The 21,837-nt window shown below is 43.5% G+C and overlaps 1 long non-coding RNA gene across 1 annotated transcript; it reads right to left on the bottom strand.

Moving 5' to 3' along the window:
• Positions 1-2,979: 2,979 nt before the first annotated feature.
• On the bottom strand, positions 2,980-8,624 carry LOC120400741. Its single transcript, XR_005596033.1, has 3 exons — positions 8,506-8,624; positions 6,292-6,435; positions 2,980-3,026 (listed from the first exon to the last, which is right to left on the bottom strand). It is a non-coding gene; the product is annotated as an uncharacterized LOC120400741 (long non-coding RNA).
• Positions 8,625-21,837: the final 13,213 nt, after the last annotated feature.

The raw sequence follows: 21,837 nt of genomic DNA, 5'->3' as shown, positions 1-21,837 counted from the left end.
AAGCACTCACATAGAGTAACTGTTCAACAGCTCTTTGAGGTAGGTATCCTAAATCACAATCACAACACTATTGTTTTTTTTAAAACTCAGAATAAAAGTGTTTCTTTCTTCTCTGTGAGACTTATATTTGTAGTGCCATGACTATTCAGTCTTCAGGTTTTTGGAAAGGAAATTCATTAGCAGAAAAAGACACAAATGCCTAGAGTATCTCAGGTCACATGAAACAATTAGGTTTTGAATGTGGGGAGAAATAGACTTTTTAAAGACAAGGGATGATTTTAATGGAAAACAGCACAATTATGGGCAAATTTGTTTTGCCTAATTTCAAACTCACTGCAACATCGTGTTAAAAAATTCAGCTTGAAACCAAATTTGGGCTTCTGTGCTTCTAAGGAAAGACTGTGAAAAAGGATTGGGAAGGGAGTGAGAAAAAGTCATAATGAAAACTAGAAGATAGGGCCAAACTGATCCCTGATGTATCTCCGTGGGCTTCAAACTCCATTGTCCAATAGGTCTACCATATACAGTGTATCACTTAAATTAAGCTACCTGTCTTGGGGTCAGGGATCTTTTATTTCTCATACAAAGCACAGGTTTCCCTTTACCTAGAATACATTCTTAAAATTGACTTCCCCCGGGAGAAAAAATTATACCCTTTGCAAATTAATTCTGTAAATCTTGAAACGCCCCCAGTTTAACAAAACCTTAAACTTCATGAGGTTTACCCACCCATATCTACAACCTCAGAAAACAAATGTACTCAGATTTTGACCTTGATTAATATGATTTAATATAACTAATCGTGTTAATTTTAATGTGTTGGGGCTTTGTGAGAGAATGAGCTAGATTTGTCATTTAAACACTGTTGCCCAAAGTAAAGGTTTAATTGCAAGGATAAAATGAGAAAAGGTAGTGCCAAAAACTGCTCTAAAGTATATTGATGTAAATCTGGAGTCACTTCACTGAAGTTAATTTGGAGCTACTCCAGATTTACACCAGGGTAATTTAGAGCAGTAAGTGATTGACCTCTATATTTTTTCCCCACAGTATATTGTGTTACTCTAGTGTAAACAGATATTTTTTCTTCCAAGCGTAAGACTTGGGAATAGCTATTTACATGCAAAACTGGTATTTTGTATCATTCTCTCTAGTTGTGTTGTGCTGAGGGAAGTGATGATGTATCTTCCCCAAAAAATGAAAATTTAAGCCTCTTTAAATGCACAATAAAATGAATTAATTTCAAATATAAAAAGAAAAAAAGTGGTTTTGTAGCAAAGCAAAACTCAGCTGTCCAAATCCACTAGCATAACGACAGCCGTGATAATGTTTCTAAATAATTAATATCCATCCTCTGTCACAGAATAGCACATTTTGTTACTCATCGGCAAGGAGCCACTCCTGATCCCACTAAAATTAATGCCAAGATTCCCAATGATTCTATGGGAGCAGGAGTAAGTTCCGTGGTGCTTTATAAACTCTAGAAAATTATCAGAATCATAGTATTTGTTCCATTTGCACTGTGTGAAAGACTTGCTTTTACTCCCACCCACATCTGAAAGCAGAGCTCAATCATCCTCCATTTCTTGAGCCCTCAAACCTCTTACTGAGACAAGTGGGAGCTTTGAGTGCTCAGGAACTGCAGGTCTGCATCCTAAGTTGACAAATATTCATTGCTGTCTCATACTTATTACAGCAGAACGTCTCCCAAATCCAAAGAAAAACTGAAGGGAAAAATCATAAGGAACAGCAATATATGAACCAAACCAAAGCACTGTAAAACCTTTGGCTAAATTCTGCTCTCGGTTACACCATTCTGCTTCTGGAGTAATTCTGCGGAAGGCAATGGATTTATTCTGAATTCAGAACTCTGTACCTGGAAGCAGAATTTTAACTATTAGCTGTGTTATCCTTTCAGCTGTTGTGATTGGCTTTTCTTACTAATCTTTTCCACTACTAGAGAGGTCCTATTTCTGTCAATGCATCATTGTGTTAAACCCAATATTCATTGTAGAATAACTGATCTTATTAAGTCTTTAGCACAGAATACACAGCTTTGAAACAAAATTCTTCTCCCAGCTACCAGACTAGAAACTAATTCTGTTCAAAATGTAAGATACAGAAGCTTAAAGTACCTACCCAGTAGTTAGTTCCTCATCAAAAGTCAGAGCAACCTGCAGTTCCAGTGCATTAGTGACCCATTCCACATGAATCCCACTAGTTCAGCTGTTGCACATTTGAGTCTGACTCTACTTTACAGGCTGTTGAAAAAATCTTCACTAGCAGGATGACGTAAACATTAACTATTCAGAAAAGATAAACATATAATAAATCTCTCCTCAGACAAGCTACCAATACAGAGGAAGATAAATGCCTTTTTGTTAACTCAACACCAGAGTCATGGAAATAAGTATACTAAATGAAGAGATGTGTTTATTGTGATCTAATTACAGTATGGCTGGTAGCACTACTTATTATTAAGATTGCCCGACATTTTCCATTATAAGTCCCTGTTTTCAGTTGCCCTTTGCCAAACTTTAGACCAGGGGTCGGCAACCTACAGCACGCGTGCTAAAGGTGGCATGCAAGCTGATTTTTGTTGGCACGCAACGCGGGCTGAGCCGCTGAGCCTGCCGCTGATCTGGGGTTCCTGCTGCTGGGGCCTTGTCAGCCGGGGTCCCGCTGCCGGTCCCACTCAGCACCGGCTGCTGACCTGGGTGAAAGAACCCCAGACCTGGCAGCAGGCTGAGACCCTGGCTGGCAGGAGCCAGCGGCCGAAACCCCAGAGTGGCGGCGGCAGGCTGAGCCATTGAGTCGCTGCTCTGGGGTTCTGGCTGCTGGCTCCTTGCCAGCCGGGGTCCCCCGCCGCAGCCCCACTCACCTTGCTTCTGGTTGGAGTTCCAACGCAGGCCCCCTGCCAGACAGGGTCCAGGTCTCCGGCCCTGCTCAGCCCTACCAGCCGCCAGCTCCATTCACCTCAGCTGCCGATCTGGGGTTCCAGCTGGTTAACTGCCGATCTGGGGTTCCAACTGGTTAAAGTATCCAAATACATGCCAGACATTGGAAAACTCAGCAAGGAAAAGCAAGGGCAAGGATCACAGTAAACTGATAAGATCTGCATTTTAATTTAATTTTAAATAAAGCTGCTGAAATATTTTGAAAACCTTGTTTACTTTACATATAACAGTAGTTTGGTTATATATATAGGCCAGGGGTAGGCAACCTATGGCACGGGTGCCGAATGCGGCACGCGAGCGGATTTTCAGTGGCACTCACACTGCCTGGGTCCTGGCCACTGGTGTGGGGGGCTTTGCATTTTATTTAATTTTAAATGAAGCTTCTTAAACATTTTAAAAACCTTATTTACTTTACATACAACAATAGTTAGTTATATATTATAGACTTATAGAAAGAGACCTTCTAAGAACCTTAAAATGTATTACCAGCACGCAAAACCTTAAATTAGAGTGAATGAATAAAGACTTGGCACACCGCTTCTGAAAGGTTGCCAACCCCTGATATAGACTTATGGAGAGACCTTCTAAAAAATGTTAAAATGTATTACCGGCACGCGAAGCCTTAAATTAGAGTGTATACATGAAGACTTGGCACACCACTGCTGAAAGGTTGCCGACCCCTGCTATAGCGATTTGGCCTGAAATTGCCCATGCTGGGTATGCCTCAGGCTGAACATTTCTGGAAATTTAGCTCAAACGGTTCAGCCATTTCTGGGAACAATTTCTTTGAAATGCTCTAGTGCCCCCAGGCTTTCTACCGGGGAGTTGAAATTGGGCAGGGATGGGTGGTCTTTGTGGCCGGGATGTGCCTTTTTCCAGATCTATGAAAGTGTGCCCAAATTTGGCCAAGTTATAAGTCCTTGAAAAACTGCAGTTTCACATGCAGAGTAGAGATTTGCTAGAGCTTAAAGCTAAAATTTCTGAAGTTTTCATACTCACTGAGCATTCCCCAACCCTTCACAGCTCCCACTGTGACTAGACTGCACCATCTCCACAGAGCGGCTGAACATGCTCCAGCCCAGAGCTACGAGGGCTCAGAAGGCCTATCCCTCTAATAGCTGCTCCAGGCTAGGCTGGGGACAGGCCCTGGAACTCTGTCTCTCCTATCATTTCAATGATTATCTTGTGGCACTCAGGCAGCATGGAAGAGGAAACCATCTGATTCAAATGTAGAGGAGGTAAAAGCTAGACCAGAGGGCGGGAAATGAGTAAATTAGAACAAGAAGCCCAGTGACACTGGGATTGCGGGGGATTGCAAGAGAAAGAAACTGACTGGGAGGAGCGGGGAGGTAGACTGGGCCTAGGGGAGATTGGAACTGGCTGGACAAGGAGACTGGGACTAGGAACCTATGTTGAGGAAACAAGGGAAAGAGAGACAGAGCTGACCAGGAGCTGGGTTGTGGAGAGCTAACTCAGACTGGTTGGGCAAAAAGACTGGGACAAGGAGCTAGGGAGAAGGTGAGGAAAACAGAGATTGGATGAGGAGCCAGGGAAGAGACACTGGGGCTGGAAGTGGCTGGGCCTGCTCTGGGGACAAATCAGAGTTATGTAGTGAAGGAGGCTATTGTTTGTAGAACTCCTGCTTCATTTGTTGCAGACGTTGGATGGTATGTAGTGAACGAGACAGAGGGTTGCAGGAAGGGAATGGAGGGCTTCATGGTTACGACAGTTGAATGCTGCCCTGGAAAACTGGATTCCATCCCCGCCTCTGCCACAGAGCTCCCTGTGTGATGCTGGCAAGTCACTTAAACCAAACTTGTCAGAGGTGTCACTAATTTTCCTCATTTTCTGAATACCTGACTTGAGACCCTGGGGAAGTGCAGAAGTGCTGAGCATTTACAACTGCCCCTGAAGTATAAGAAGTGCTCTATAACAGTAAGTACTCTGAACAATCAGGTTCTACTTGTCTCACATTGGAAATTCAAAGTTAGTCTGAATACTTTTGACTTTAATCTTTCTATGCCTCAACTCCCCATTGTCACAGTGGGAATACCACCACCCTCATCTCACAGGGGTATTACGATGATAAATTAGTTAACATCTGAGACAAAGTGGGTGAGGCAATATCTTTTATTGGACCAACTTCTGTTGGTGACAGAGACAAGCTTTCGAGGTTGCACAGGGCTCTTCTGGGAAAGGTGCTCAGTGTCACACAGTTTTTACAATGATGAGCACCATAGGAAAGTCCATGAAGAAATTAATAATTCTGTCTTTGGAGCAGAGCTTGAATAGTGCGCAGTAAATAAGGTTGGGCTACACTTTAAGTCATGTGCACAGTAAGTAATGAGAACAAAACAAAATATTGAATAGCTGCTCATGCAATGAACACTGTCCATCCTCTTGGAGAGCCTGAAGGAAGGGCCAATAAGAGCCTGTTGAGCTCCCAGGATACATCTACAGTACAATTAAAAACCCGCAGCTGGCCCGTGTCAGCTGACTTGGGCTTGCGCTAAGGAACTGTATAATTGCAGTGCAGATGTTTGGGCTCAAGCTGGAACCTGGGCTTTGAGACCCACATCTTGATTGCAATTATACAGCCCTTTAGCCTGAGCCCAAGTCAGCTGACTCAGGTATTTAATTGCAGTGTAGACATACCCTAAGATGGGTCAGTGTCTATCCCCAATATGAGGGACAGTCCTCTTCTTCCTGACTGTTCCATGGGGTTGGGGGAGGGGGCAGCTCCATGAGATGGGAGGTCCCCTTCCTGACTGATCTATGTGGGGGGGAGGAACTTCATGGAGTGGGGACTCAGAAGGGGTTCCTCTTCCTGACTGCTCCATGGAGTGTGGGCGGGACGGCGGGCTTCTCTTCAGAAAAAGTGGCATGTTCATAAATATTCTGATAACAATGATGCCCCACTATCCCCTCCACTTCCCTCTGCTCCCCTCAGCCATGCTCCCATCAGTCCCTGCACCCTCTTATCAGTTCCCTTGCCCCATCAGCCCTCTGCTCCCCCTGACAGGAAGGGGCAGGGAGTCACAGAGGAAGGGCCCCATCTGTGCATTGATGCATGCATCAAGCGACACCATAGCGAGCGCCTCCGAATCTGCGAGCAGCAAGAGCCAACAGGCTGGAGTGAGGAGCTGGGCCTAGCCCCATGGGACGGGTGCTGCTGCTGCAGGTTGAGTTGAGGGCAGGCTTAGCCCCCTCAAAGAATATTTTCAGCAGCCACTTGATGCTAAATAGGGAGTGGGGAGGAAAATGGAGTGAGACAAGTCTCACAAGATATGGAAAGCTGGACTGAGTCCACGGCATTTTAAAAAAGCAAGGAAGGTACCTGGAAGATCAGTTGTAACCCAGAAATTCATTTCAAAACTTTAGAGTGCAGGTCCTCAAATTGTGATCTATGGAACACTGGCTGGTGGCCTGCCGAGAGCTAGTTGGTCACATGGTGCTGTCTCCTCCACTTTATTTCCAGCTGCTAAATTAAATCAGAAGACAATTAAAAATACACCAACAGGAATCTTTCCTAATATTTTTCTATAGAAGGAAATAATTCTAATAGTCAGAGGGATGTTTTGTGTGATTGATATGGACCACACCACTGGAAGTAGAAGAGGAGGTGGTCCACAAGAAAAGTTCTGAATGAAAAATATAAGCCCCATTGTATAAAATTACCCACATAAAGGGGTGTGACTGAGAACTCTTGTTCCAGAAGTTCCATGCCTACTTCTTCCATAAAGCTAATGCAGAGCTCAAATCATTCCTTGCAAATTAAGTTTTTCTTTTCAAACAGTCTGGTAAAAATCTAACGTATTAGCATGGAATAATACAGTGTCTACTCTCTTCATTTAAGCAGAGTTTCATAAAGTCTTAAGAAAATGACTGTTTGAGCGTTCTGCTATATCACAAAAAGAGTGAGACTAATTTTAGGCTTTTTCTTTACAATTCTGACCATTATACACAAAGTCACATGATGCCCTGGCTCTTGAAACATCTCTGAATGACATCTGTTAGGTAATGTGCTACCGCAAGTGTTTTTACTCACACCTGCCAGTACTTGATATTTTCCAGTCTAGCTACCAGAAAGGCTGGCCAATTTCCTCTACTGAGCATGTTAAAAAACTAGCTCTTCCCTTCTTGTATTGAATGTATTTGATTGCTGCTTGGGCAAACAAGTCCCTCTCCCTGCCCTGCAAACAATAGGTTTCTATGGATGAATTACTGGGTCGTTACTATGTGTTTTCATAATTGTTTACATTATGTATTACAAGGCAGTTCAGCATAAAAACTATAGTAGCAAAAGGAAGGAAGGAGATACTAGGCAGAGGGGAAGAAACGAGCAATAAAATCTTGTATATTTTCAATCAGATTTCTGTGCAGCTTTGATTCTTTGGTCACAAACAAACCCAAATCCTATTTTGTAAATATACATGTGCAAGCCAATGTATGTATATACATGCACATGCACACACACAGTGTCACATTTTCATGTGATAAGAGAAAAAATCTCTTGAGAAACTAAATTTATGCAATCCGCAGCCTGTCCAGGACTAGGAGTTCTGCAGGGGCATCATGATCAACGTCTGCCAAAGGCTGGATACCTGTGGGCCAGGAAGCACTATACCTATAGTATAGTACCTCTTTTCAGCTGATGCTCTGAGCTGTGCTACTGGCCTCCAGAAGCAGCTAAATCTCACTTTCTTATGCCAAGCCAATGTGATCTGAGGTCTTTGATGGACAGAATATAGGCAGGGGCGGCTCTAGCCATTTTGCCGCCCCAAGCACAGCGGCACGCCATGGGGGGCGCTCTGCCGGTCGCCGGTCCTGCAGCTCCGGTGGACCTCCCGCAGATGTGCCTGCGGAAGGTCCGCTGGTCCCGCGGCTCCACCAGAGCCGCCTGCCGCCCTCCCGGCAACCGGCGGAGGGCTCCCTGCAGCATGCCGCCCCAAGCACACGCTTGGCGTGCTGGGGCCTGGAGCTGCCCCTGAATATAGGGAAGAAATCCAGAGCCCCCATGAATAGATGATTAAATATGGAACATCTCTGTCTATATAGCTGCGGGGTCATCTGGCGTAAATTGGTGTAGCATCATTTACTTCACGCGAGCTACATGACTTTATATCAAATGCAAATCTGCCCCCCCTTTATTTTTATCAAAACCCATTTCAATGATCATTAAGTTGGTGTCATAGGGCATGCCTACCCTGGAGCACCCCCTGCTGAGTTAGTGTGGTGCTGCATGTACTCCTTGCCTCAGTTTCCCTTCTCAGAAAGCCAGTAACTCCACTTCAAGCAATCTTGATGTTTGATTCAATAGTACTCTTGTTGGGGCTCATTTGTTATAGAATCTCATGCAAGAGGATCCATAACAAAAAGTCCCAAATAAACAAAAGGGGTTTCTGACTTAGAGGGTTCTAGTGACACCTGCCCTCTAAACTCTGTTCCTAGTGTCCACTCAGGGCTGTCTCTGTGTCCTCTCCTTATGGCAGAAGCCCCAGCCCTCCTCCTGGAGCTGGGTAATTCAAGTAATTATTATCCCTCTCCTTACCAGGAGTCCCCAGCTTTCCTCCTGGAGCTGGGTCACAATTCAGCCAATTGTAGGGTCTTATCCAGCTTCTCTCTCAGCTGGCCTCCACTTAGCCCCCAAGCTCTGAGGGTTTGGCAGCCTCCTCCTACTAGGGGGGGAGGAGTATTCAATCTAGTCCCCTTTTATTTCTTCATCCCAAATTGGTTGGGTGAGAGGGGAGCCTCCTGGACCTCCTCCCTTAAAGAAACGGTAACGAGATTTCCTCCCGAACACTTCTTACTCCCGGGCCACTTCCTTTCTCCCAATATCTCCCAGGTCCTTATATCTATAATTGGACCCTTCAACTTTTTAAGAGCCGTGGTAGGGTTGATTCACAAGGTCAATACTGCCTAATGAAGGGACAGATACTTTGTCATTGTTGGGGTTCCTGATAGCCTAGTGGAGAGGAAATGGAGAAAGTAGAAGGAAATCTTCAGCTATTAGATAATAGAATTTAGATATCATAAGAATAAATGCTAAATGAAAACACTTAGGTTAGAAAGGCCTCTGCTTATTTAGTTTGATGGAGTTTCAAATTCAGACTAAAATTTGGCCCAGCAAGTCCAAGCTGCCAAGAACTTCATAAGACAATTTGTGACTATAAAAGACAAAGCAAGATTAATCCATGGAAGGGATCAGTATTGCAGGGTTTCCTAGATTTATAAAGAAAATCTATTTTTGCTTTTGACTTTTCTACAACACACTGTAGGATGTATTACTTCCTTCTTCCCATGCGAGGACACTATAATCTTATGATAAGGGCTGATGAAAGAAGTACAATATACCTATGAAAATTGCCGCCTCCCTACAGTACTTTCCAACTCCTTGTTTTCTTTATATACACATAGAAATTAGAGCTGGTCTAAAATAAATTCTTTTTAACGTTCAAAAATTTCATTTAAATTTCAAAATTTGAACAGTTCCAACCAATTTTATCAGAAACATTCTTTGAGAGTTATTTTCCTACATTTTTAACTGTTTAAAAGATATTAATTAAAATCCAAGGAAGAAAAGTATCTGCAGAGCTTTGATTTATTTTGTTTTTGTAAAATATATTTATATGTGAAAAAAACTCAGTTTTGTTTAACATTTTGTATAATGATTTTCAGAGTTCAATATAAGTAACATTGTAACAATATTTTTCAAGACAAATTAAAAGGCCTTTTTGAAAAAATAATGATGAGCATCCAGTTTGCATAAATTAATAGTACAAGGATTTGACCCTATAAGTTTAATGTTATTGGCAAAACTTCTACAGACTTCAATAGGCTCATAATTTGGCCTGCAATTTAATAGCAGTCACCACAGGCAAATAAGAAATTTTATCATGAAACTTTTGTAGTCCACCTTCTGTTTCACATGACTATCGGTTTCTATTTTACTATGTATATTCCATATGAAGTCACATTGGATAAAAAAATACATAAGAGGACATAGCAACAGGGTTTTGTTCTCTTTAAAACAAGCAAACAAACAAACAAAAGAAACCTTAGCTATTATGTTGCTCTACTAGTCTAGTTTTTTTCAAGAGACTACAATAGCAAGCAGTTCTTGGATCTTGTATGATGCAGATGCAGGCAATAAAAAGGCACTTGAAAGCCATTATATTTTAGTCAGAGAGCAAAAATGCAACTAAATTTACGACCAATCTTAGCTAAGTCAACAATGTGTGGCATCCTATTTTTCAACACTATCATTTTTACAATTTCATTTGAACGTTTACCCGTGGATCAATACCTTCTGTTAAGGTCCTTTTCAAAAGTACTGCCTTCTTTCTGAGTGATCAGATACACCATGGACAGGTGGATCTTGTTTGCCTTGGCAAGCATTCAGGATGTCAGGAAGGAATATTGACAAGTGAAGAGCAAACTATTCCAGCTCAGAAAAGACTATAGTAAATTTTCCTCACCTTTATGGCTCATTAGAACACCATCTGGAGCTGCTTTTAGAAACTAGACAAAGTAACCTGGATGTAGTTGAGTTTATTAATTGTATATATTTTCATTTGATTCTTCAACCTCAATACATCTGTTCAAGAGAAGTAAATCCCAGTTCTTTCAGAAAATCTGTCTTCCTTTCTTCCCAGAGAAGGGGGTTTGGTTTGGGAATTGGTTTGTTTGTTATTTATTTTGTCTGGGTTTGGTGGGTTTTGGCCACAGAGTGAACTAAATATTGCTTCTTCTCTGTTAGTTGGGAATTGGTCCTGCTTTGAGCAGGGGGCTGGACTAGATGACCTCCTGAGGTCCCTTCCAACCCTGATATTCTATAATTCTATTTTCTTTCTAGGATGTGAATGAACAGATGAATGACTTCCTTAAAGTTCAACAGCAACCGTTGAGAGGAGGGACAGCTCAGTGGTTTGAGCATTGGCCTACTAAACCCAGGGTTGTGAGCTCAATCCTTGAGGGGGCCACTTAGGGATCTAGGGCAAAATCAGTACTTGGTCCTGCTAGTGAAGGCAGGGGCTGGACTCAATGACCTTTCAAGGTCCCTTCCACTTCTAGGCGATTGGTATATCTCCTATTGTTATTTTTATATAAATAATAATCTGTGTTATCCAGTTACATTTCCCTGATTCTCTCTCCGTCGTGGTGCCAGCACAAGTTAGAACATCCTGAAGGCTTCCCTAGCTTACACCAATTGGCAATGTTCCCCTAGACACTATACACCAACTGACTGGAAATTGTCAGCGTGCATTGCACACCAGCCACCACTCATCTCAGTTACTACAGAAGTCTTATTTCTGTCAGTGCTTCTTACGTAAAACCCAATATTCATTTCAGAATAACTAATCCATCTTAAGTCTTTAGCACCGAATACACAGCTTTGAAACAAAACTCCCTTCTCAGGAATCAGACTAGAAACTTTGTTCAAAATGTAAGATACAGAAGCTTACGGTACCTTCTCAATAGTTAGTTCCTCATAAAAAGTCAGAGCAGCTTGTAATTCCAGTACATTAGTGACCCGTTCCACATGCATTTCACTAGTTCAACCGTTACACAATATGAGTCTACTTTACAATCTGCTGGAAAAATCTTAGCCAACGGGATGATATAAACATTAACCAGTCTGAAAAGATAATCTGATAATAAATCTTTATTCAGACAGATTAACAATGCAGAGGAAAATAATTGGCTTTTTGCTAAAATTCACTTCCAATTCAAAAATTCTCTGGTTTACTGAAAAATACAATTACCAGCTCTAGTGGAATCCCCAACTCCAGGAAGCTCTGCTAGATAGGTTGCCCTCAGAGCCAGGGAACCTGGTGGGCTGCCCTGGAGCTGGAGACCCTAGGATTGCTGACCCTGAGGCAGCTTGTATATGAATGGCTGCCTTGTAGCAAGGGAGTCATAGAATCATAGAATATCAGGGTTGGAAGGGACCTCAGGAGGTCATCTAGACCAACCCCCTGCTCAAACCAGGACCAATTCCCAACTAAATCATCCCAGCCAGGGCTTTGTCAAGCCTGACCTTAAAAACCTCTAAGGAAGGAGATTCCACCACCTCCCTAGGTAACCCATTATAGTGCTTCACCACCCTCCTAGTGAAAACGTTTTTCCTAATATCAAACCTAAACCTCCCCCACTGCAACTTGAGACCATTACTCCTTGTTCTATCATCTGGTACCACTGAGAACAGTCTAGATCCAAGTATCAGAGGGGTAGCCGTGTTAGTCTGGATCTGTAAAAGCAACAAAGAATCCTGTGGCACCTTATAGACTAACAGACGTTTTGCAGCATGAGCTTTCGTGGGTGAATACCCACTTCTTCGGATGCAAGAAGAATCCGAAGAAGTGGGTATTCACCCACGAAAGCTCATGCTGCAAAACGTCTGTTAGTCTATAAGGTGCCACAGGATTCTTTGTTGCTTTTACAGTCTAGATCCATCCTCTTTGGAACCCCTTTTCACGTAGTTGAAAGCAGCTATCAAATCCCCCTTCATTCTTCTCTTCTGCAGACTAAACAATCCCAGTTCCCTCAGCCTCTCCTCATAAGTCATGTGCTCCAGCCCCCTAATCATTTTTGTTGCCTTCCGCTGGACTCTTTCCAAATCCTTCTTGTAGTGTGGGGCCCAAAACTGGACACACTAATCCAGATGAGGCCTCACCAATGTTGAATAGAGGGGAATAATCACATCCCTAGATCTGCTGGCAATGCCCCTACTTATACAGCCCAAAATGCCATTAGCCTTCTTGGTAACAAGGGCACACTGTTGACTCATATCCAGCTTCTCGTTCACTGCAACCCCTAGGTCGTTTTCTGCAGAACTGTAGCAGTGCACGGGATTCTTCTGTCCTAAGTGCAGGACTCTGCACTTGTTCTTGTTGAACCTCATCAGGTTTCTTTTGGCCCAATCCTCTAATTTGTCTAGGTTCCTCTGTATCCTATCCCTACCCTCCAGTGTATCTACCACTCCTCCCAGTTTAGTGTCATCTGCAAACTTGCTGAGAGTGCAGTCCATGCCATCCTCCAGATCATTAATGAAGATATTGAACAAAACTGGCCCCAGGACCAATTGCTTGTTCTATTCATTCCCTCAGATGTACCTGGCATTGGCCACTGTCGGAAGACAGGATACTGGGCTAGATGGACCTTTGGTCTGACCCAGTATGGCCATTTTTATGTTCTTATGAATATAGATTTTGACAAATCAGCAAATTCCAATGAAAAAATATTACCTTTAAATTTTTTTGATCAGTTGCACCTATTGCTTCTTTCTCTTATATAAACTAAATAGATTGAGCTTCTTAGTCTGTAACTCTAAGGCATGTTTTCTGCACCTTTAGTCATTCTCAAAGCTCTTTTCTGAACCCATCCCAAATTTTCAATATCCTCTTTGAAGTGTGGACACAGTAGTGGTGTCACTAATGCCATATACAGTGGTACTACCACCTTCTTACTCCTACTTGACAGTCCCCTCCTTGTACATCCAAGGATTGTTTACCATTGTGGCTACAACATTACACTGGGATCTCACGTTCAGTTAGCTATCTACCATGACCCCTTAGGGTACATCTACACTGCAATGAAACATCCACAACTGACCTGACTCAGGCTCATGGGGCTTGGGCTACAAGGCTGTAAAACTGCAGTGTAGAAGTTTGGGCTTGAACTAGAGTCTGTGCTCTGGGAGTCTCCCCCCTCACGGGCAGGGGCAGCTCCAGGCACCAGCACGTCAAGCGCGTGCCTGGGGCAGCAAGCCACAGGGGGCGCTCTGCCAGTCGCCATGAGGGCAGTAGGCAGGTTGCCCTCAGCAGAGTGTCTACTGGTCCTGCGGCTTCAGCGGACCTCCCGCAGGCATGCTGCCGAATCCGTGGGATGGGGGACCTCCCACAGGCAAGCAGCCTGCCTGCCGTGTTTGGGGCGGCAAAATACCTACAGCCGTCCCTGCTCACAGGATCCCAGAGCTTGGGCTCCAGCCCAAGCCCAAGCTCTGGGATCCTGTGAGGGGGAAGGGTCACAAGGCTAGGGATCCAACTAGGGCCCAAACAGCTACACTGCAATTTTACAGCTGTGTGAACCCAAGCCCTGTGAGCCAGAGTCACCTGACACAGGCCAGCTACAGGTGTTTAATTCCAGTATAGATAACCCTAAGTCCTTTTCAGTGTCAATGCATTCCAGGATACAGTTCCCCCCTCTTTCAAGTGTGATGTACAGTCTTTGTGCCTAGATATCTAGCCTTGTATTTGCCTACATTAAAACACATGCATCTCAGGTGAACACTACAATTTTCTGTATCATTTGCAAATTTTACTAGCAATGAGTTTTTTATATTTTATTTTCTTCAGGATCATTGATGAAGATATTGACTAGGACTAAGAACAGATCCCTGCAGGACCTCACACTCACCGTAAAAAGATGGAGTCAACAGGAAAGTGAGGCCCAAATTTATGTGTTACAGGAAAATTAGAAGAATTAATTAGCCAAGTGTAACTGCTATTTAAAAGTGATTAAGGAAGAAGTAGGCTGGTAGGCACAAAATACCAGGACTGTTGGTTTATTTCTCAGTGAGTGAAAGCAATTAAAATAAATTGATCTATATTTACTAATGCAAAGCACAATTATAAGATTACATAAAGTGAAAGACAAACAGTAACTGCCATATTTCCAAGGAGACATGGTGCATTACAGGAAATTCTTATCTTGAAGTGATGGCAAATATGTAAACTATCAACAGTAACATCATGGGGAGATACTGTGTGGGTGTGATAGGTCCTTTTCCTACCACCTCCAGAGAAGTGTCACTGTTAAAACTGGTTTTGATGGACTTTTGAAAAGCAAAAGTGGTACATCACTTTATACCTAGTTAAAGAAAGAATGAAAAATAAACCATTAATAGAGCAGTAATTGTCGGACATACAAAAGGACATGAGTTTATAACTTAAATGTTAAATACTTTGATGCAGCATTCTAACTAAAGACAGTTTTAGGAACATGACACACATGACCTAAATCTCTTTGTCAAGTCAAAAACTGATTACTCAGAACACATCTGTGGTTAAATCACTGGACTGGAGCTCAGTTGATCTTGGCAGAGCTGTGAGAATAACGGATTTTCCAGTTCGTTGGAAATTTCAAAATGTAAAAAAAAAAGTTCAGGTCAAATGAAATGTGTTATTTTGACAAAATCACTTCATTTTAAGTTTGACTATTTTTAATGTTTGGACTTTTTAAAAGTAAAAATAAAGGAAATTTTTAATCAAAAACGCATTTCAAACCCAACATTTGAAACATTTCATTTCAAAAGCGTCAATATAAAATTTCTATTTTTTTGAAAATTTTTAAAGAAAATAATCCTGTGAAACTAATAGAGATTTGTGAAGCATTTCAGTGTCACCAAATCTGCATTTCTCAATGAAAAAACATTTTGTCTGAAAAATTTCATCCAGCTGTCCCACAGATTTCCTGTATGTCCTTGGAGCAGTCCTTCAGTCTTTCTTCCTGACTTCCCACATCTGAAATGAGGCTAATACCATCCACCTCATAGGTAGTGAGTTTACACGATAAATTCACTACATATTTATGAGCTGCTCCCATGATGTAGTGATGCAGGTTGGTAAGTACCTAGATAGACTGTTACATTTGCAAGTCTTCTAGGAGCTTCTGTTCAAAGTTATAAACACATTAGGAAAAAGGGAGTGAAAAAAAATAGAACAAAAATCAGTCATCATTTTTAAAATGTTCCAGTGTGCTAATGAAGCCGCATTTTGACCCTGATGCTTCTGAAGCTAATTCATCATGATGGAGTCAAATTTAGAAACATTTGTGCAAACTGTTATGGCTAATAGCTACATCTCATGAGCCTCATTAAGTGAACAGTCACACATTTGTGATTGTTACGTCAATCCTGAAAGCACTTAGAGGCTCTTTCTAGACCTTGACAAAGTATGTTATTTAAGAACCAACTATGCTCAGGAACTGTACAAGACAGAACATGCAGTCAGCCCTTGCCCATACCGAATATTTCACTAGCAATCAATATATTCTCGTTCATAAGCTGAATTTTTTTGGTAAAAAGTGAAGCATCAAAGAGGGGGGGGATCGACTTACCAATGGGTCTCCACCAGAATTTGATGATTTTAAGCTCTATGGAATTATTGAATTGAATATCTAATATATTGTCATTTTGTTTACCTGGAGTGTTTTCAGGCATGGAACCCCTCAGCTCCCAGTGGCCATGGTTTGCCGTTCCCAGCCAATGGGAGCTGCGGGAAGCAGTGTGGGCTGAGGGACGTGCTGGCTCCCACTTCCCGGAGCTCCCATTGGCTTGGAATGGTCAACTGTGGCCAGTGGGAGCTGAGGGGCTCTGTTCCTGCAGACAGTCCAGGTAAACAAAACGTCCAGGCCCGCTAGCGGCTTACCCTGATGGGCCGGGAGCCAAAGTTTGCCAACCCCTGAAATATAGGGTCAGCTTATGAAAGCATCATACAGTTTTTGCTATTTTTACCTATCCATTTTGATGGGTTGGCTTATAAACGAATGGGCTAATAAATGAGTATATATGGTAATTATTTTGGATGCCTCAAATTTTCAGGTAGTCATCTTGAGGCACTCCCTCCTAAATTCAGGCCCCTTTTTAAAATGTCTCCATTTGGACACCCAAAAACTGAGCAAAGAAAATCACTAATCACTTTTGAACAGTTAGGCTTTACTGTCCAGAACTTTGTTCTTCTCAAAACAAGGCCAACATTTAACTCTTTAATCTTTAAATTGCCATAAGGAAAAGCTGTATTTTCATACACGCCAAAAGAGACAAATCACCTGCCAATAATATTTGATGGTAGAAACCAAGAAGCCCATCCAAAGCACCCAGGACATACACCTCATCTTCCCACTTCTCTGCCATCCTATAGATCACACGGCAACAGAGGCCTTTTTGGCAAAGTACATAATTTCCTTCTTTATCAATGAGTTCAGTGAAGGTGAATTGATCATGGCAAATGGCTCCCAAGAAAGCAGAGTCATCTGGTGAGAACTGGTTAACGCCTGGGATGGATGCACTCCAGTTGACAGCAGCAGGATAGGTGGGAGAAAGACAAGGGCATGATCTCAGTTCTGCAACCAGGAGGTGACTGTTCCTTCAGTTTCGTATCATGATGAAATGCTCTGGGCCCATTGGGTACAGTGAGTGAGAGACAGGATGGCTTTCAATGGAGTGGGGTGGTTGTCAAGTTGTCTTGCAGTAACTCAAGAATGAGAGTACCAGCCTCAGGGCTCGCAGACTGTTAAGAACCAGGACACAAGCTCCAAATTGGCTGTGAGTGCTACACTTAGATTTCACCAATCAATTACCAAGTGTAAACTCCTCAGGCAGTATAACAGCCTAAACGTGGAGTCAGAGACCGTCTCCTTGGCTACTCCGATCCATATTGTCGCCTAGACAAGCCTACCGTTGTGATACATGGTCCCTTACACTATAAATCACAGCAATATTCAGATTACTTCCAATCCCAAAGGACCAGTTATTTACCCCAGATCAATTGCACCTTAGATCTCACACCAAAGCCACTGCTGGCAGCCAATTCTGAAATAAACTGTATACAGATTTATTAATAGGAAAAGGCAATAAGAGTTATTTACAAGGTTAAGGCAGTAAACATACATACACAAATGAGTTACAAACTTAAGTTTCAACAGATAATAGAAGATTCAATAATAAGCAAGGTCTATGGGTATGTCTGCACTGCAATGTAAGCCCAGAGTTAGTGGGACTCAGGTCAGCTGATCTGAGTTGGAGAACCTGGGACTGAAGCATCTGCACTGATTTTTAATCCTACATTAAGAATTTTCTAACCCAGGCTGGTACCTGGGGATCTGGCGTTCACACTGCAGCACACAGACTCAAGTCAAACCAACCATATCCCAGACTCCCTAGCGCCCTCCCTAAATGTGGCTGCTCTAGCCTTTTGACTGTGGTGCACTCTGGGAAAACTTTGCTGCCCCCCTCCTGCACATTACAGGCAGTTTGGACAGCTTACAAACACTGCCTGCCGAGTGACAGGAAACAGGCAAAGCTTCTGTGAGGCACTAGGGGACATTTCAGCAGCATTTTCTGACCCACCAACAGCATCTGACAGAGCTTCAGATGGACCAGGAAGAGGAGGCAGCAGAGGAGAAAGAGTACCCAGCATGGCAGACTTGCACTGGCTGATGCTGCTCAGGCTGCTCAGTACAATTAGCTGATGCTCTCTACACAGACTGGTGCTTTTGAATGCAGGGCCACAAGCAGAGACTAGTGGGAGCACATCTTCATATGGACCTGGGGTGACCAGCAGTGGTCCAGAACCTCATGAAGAAAGCTACATTTCTGGAGCATTGTGAGCAGCTTGCCTCCCCCTCAAGCATAAAGACACAAGCATGAGGCTACCCTTGCCTGTCCAGAAGTGGGTTGCTATAGCTGTGTGGAAGCTATCTACTCCAGACTGCTACAGATCTGTTGCCAACCACTTTGGTGGTGGAAAGTCAATTGGGGGTAAAGTGGTGGCAGAAGTTTCTGAGGCACTTAGGTGTGTGGTTTACCCCAAAGTGGCAGACATAAAAGATATTCCTGTGGTAAGTGCTGGCTTTGAGAATGGGGTTTCCAAACCAAGCTGGATCCATTGATGGGACTCATGTGCCCATAGTTTGCCCTCCTCAAGGAGCATGTGACAATATAAACTGCAAAAGATCCTATACGCCATTGTTATGCAGGCCCTCATGGACCACAGAGGTCGATTTATGAATGTCAGTGTGGGCTGCACTGGGAAAGTTCATGATGCCAATTTTTTTTCATCAATTCATGGACAGGCTGGGACACTATTCCCACCAAATGACATTGTCATAAACAGAATTACCACTCCCACCGTTAATCTGGGGGATCCCACCTACCTCCTTTTGCCTGGGCTTATGAAACCATACCCTGATTTCAGAGGCCCTTGAAAAGATGGTTTACTTACACTCTCAGCAGATGCAGAATGGTTGTTGAATGTGGTTTCAGAGATGTCTACAGACCTATTTGGACACCAGTGTCATCAGTATTGCCTGCTTTACTGTGGCTTGCTGCGATCGTCACAATCTTTCTGAAGCCAGCGGTGAGCCATTTCCCCCTGAATGGACTCATGACTGCAAGAGGATGCTGAACTGGTCCCCTCAGCCAGAAAGTGCAGCTACCACAGCTGGAGCTGGATGCACCCAGGTTACTGAAGTCAGGGATGCTTTGTGCTCCTACACTGGGGCCTTGCAAGGCCCAATGGAAGAGGGGGACTAGGACCTCTATGAATGTGCTAGGGAGGAAGGCTAACTGATTGCGGGGTGTGGGAGCTTGATTGCTATGCAATGAAGTTATGAATGACATGACTTATGAAATGGGGGTTGAGGGCGTAAGATGATTCACAGTATGGATTCATATAAGGAAGTGATTGAAGTGTGGATTGTTGTACCTGATTCTCCAGAGGAATAGTGTTTGCTTACTAATTCCTAATTGTTCCTGATCATGAATTTAGCTTTATTATTTCACATCATGATTGTATGATGAGATGCAGTGAGAGCAGCAAGTTTTCTTGATGACATAAAAGGCTTTATGTATAAAAGTGTACTGTTCTAATAACAGTCACCCATTGCCAGGCAGGCCACCTGCCATTACAATACCCAAACAGCAGTTACAAAAACACATTTCAGGAGGGGGAAAAAAGTGCATGAACAAGTGCAAACATGGCACCAAAAAAAAAAACAACCTATGGCTGCTTGTTCCCAGGTTCCCTGTTCTCTTTTCCCTTCTTGCCCCAATTGGAATTCAGAATAATAATACAAAAGAAACCAAAACCAGAGAGAAAGAAAGCAGGCTGCTCCCTAAAACAGAAACACAACTCGCTCCACATTACTATAAGCAGGCTGTCTGCAGACCGACACTGATAGCATGCTTCCATACAGAACCTCCTGTTGGTAAGCAGGACCAGGAAAACCCCTGAGAATTTGAAGTGATAGATCACAATTTTAACACACCACCAAAATCTACTTCATTTTTGGTTCATTCTGAATGAACAGGATCAAAGCAAAGTAAGAATTTGAATAAAGGGATAAACAGGGCTGGTGTAACCACTAGGTAAACTAGGCAGCCGCCTAGGGCACCAAGATTTGGGGGTGCCAAAAAACGGTGACTGGCATCACGGGAGTCAGCTGAGTGGGGCAGGGTAGGGAGAGAGGCCTCCATAACAAACCTGCCCCCGCAGCCAGGGCGTCGTGCAGGATGGTCAGTGGGAGCCTGTGGCGGAGCAAGGAGGAGACAGCCGGCTGGACGTGGCAACCACCGTGGCAAAGGGATGGAGCCATTGGGGGAGGCAGGTAGGTCGTGGTCCTGAGCTCAGGTAAGCTTCGCCCTCCAACTTGCCACACCTGGGGCCGGATGCAGCCACCGACTGGGGTGAGGGAAAGTGAAACTAAAGCCCGCAGCGTGACGGAGGGGAAAGGGCTGGCGCAGGTTCTGCTTCCAAACACCAACACCCCCCCCTCCCAGTGGCCCTGTGCCAATGTGGGGAGGTGGCCCTGATCCCCAGGGAGATCTTCACCTGCTCCCTGGGAGAGCCCGGCTCTGCCCTCCTTGCCCCTGGGTCCCCCCCGGAGGGCAAAGTACTCAGAGCCTGGGAACATTTAGAGACCCTGTGAGCTGGGGGCATTCTCAGCCTCCTCCTAGCTCATAGGTTCCCCCGGGCCAGAAGGGACCGTTGTGATCATTTCCGCTGACCCCCTTGTATTAATTCTAATGAACAATGCCACATTATGCAGTATTCATTTTTGAAAGTTTATAATAAGCAATGCTCTGGGGGGGGAGGGGAAGGGGAGGGGAAGAGCAAGGTTCACATTTTGCTTCGGGCGCAAAATATCCTTGCACCGACCCTGGGGATGAAACAGACTCGGGGCATCGATGCAGCTGAGCTGTAATGCTTAAGTGAAGATGCCACTATGTTGATGGGTGAGTTTCTTCCATCAGCATAGTGGAAGAATCCACCTCCCTGAGAGGTGATAGCTGTGTAGGTTGGAGAAACACTCCCATTGACATAGCGCTGTCTACACAGCTGGTAAAACTATGTTACTCAGGGGTGTGGATTTTTCAAACCTCTGGGTGACATAGTTATACCGATATAGCTCTGTAATGTAAACCTGGCCTTAGAGTTAATATTTCAATCACTGAATTCCCTTTGGGTGGTGTGAATGGCATGAATCCACAGACTCTTTCATTTCCCAAAAACTTCTCTTTCTAGTTTAAACCTCATTATTGCTCTGCTCTTACCATAATTTAAAACCCTTGGTCTGTTAAGCTTTAAAATAAAATAAAAAAAAGCAACCAAAAAACCTAGTTTCTAATTTCTTAACTTTTTTCTTTTCACAACACTATCTTTCCCCAGCTCCTTTTTAGGTTTGAATGGGAATATTGTACATACCCTGAAGTGACAGACACTCACAGAAGACAAAATGTAGAACACCACACCACACACACACACACAGAAGAAACATGGTTACATGGAGAGGATTTCTTGTCCCTCATAACAGCTCCTTACTCTTGTCCATATCAAACTGATTTCCCCATGGATAGGTGGCTCATTTGATGGACTGTGCTGCTGGCCCACTGGCAAACCCGAGCCCAAATCTATGTTCTTGTGCTGATGGACAGCATCATCTGTGGCCATGTTTACTTGTCTTGCAGCTCCACATGCCCACAGCCAGCAAAGCTGATGAGTTCTTCAGAACCTTTTGGAAAGCAGAGTTGGAATCAACATTGGATTTTCTACTGCTAAATTAACTGAACCTGCATTGAGCTGTGCAATGGGTTGGAGAAAAA

This window comes from Mauremys reevesii, linkage group 3 (genome assembly GCF_016161935.1).
Source record: "Mauremys reevesii isolate NIE-2019 linkage group 3, ASM1616193v1, whole genome shotgun sequence".
Classification (NCBI taxonomy): Eukaryota; Metazoa; Chordata; order Testudines; family Geoemydidae; genus Mauremys; species Mauremys reevesii.
The sequence above is the reverse complement of the archived record's forward strand: the minus strand, read 5'-3'. Positions and strand labels throughout refer to the sequence as shown.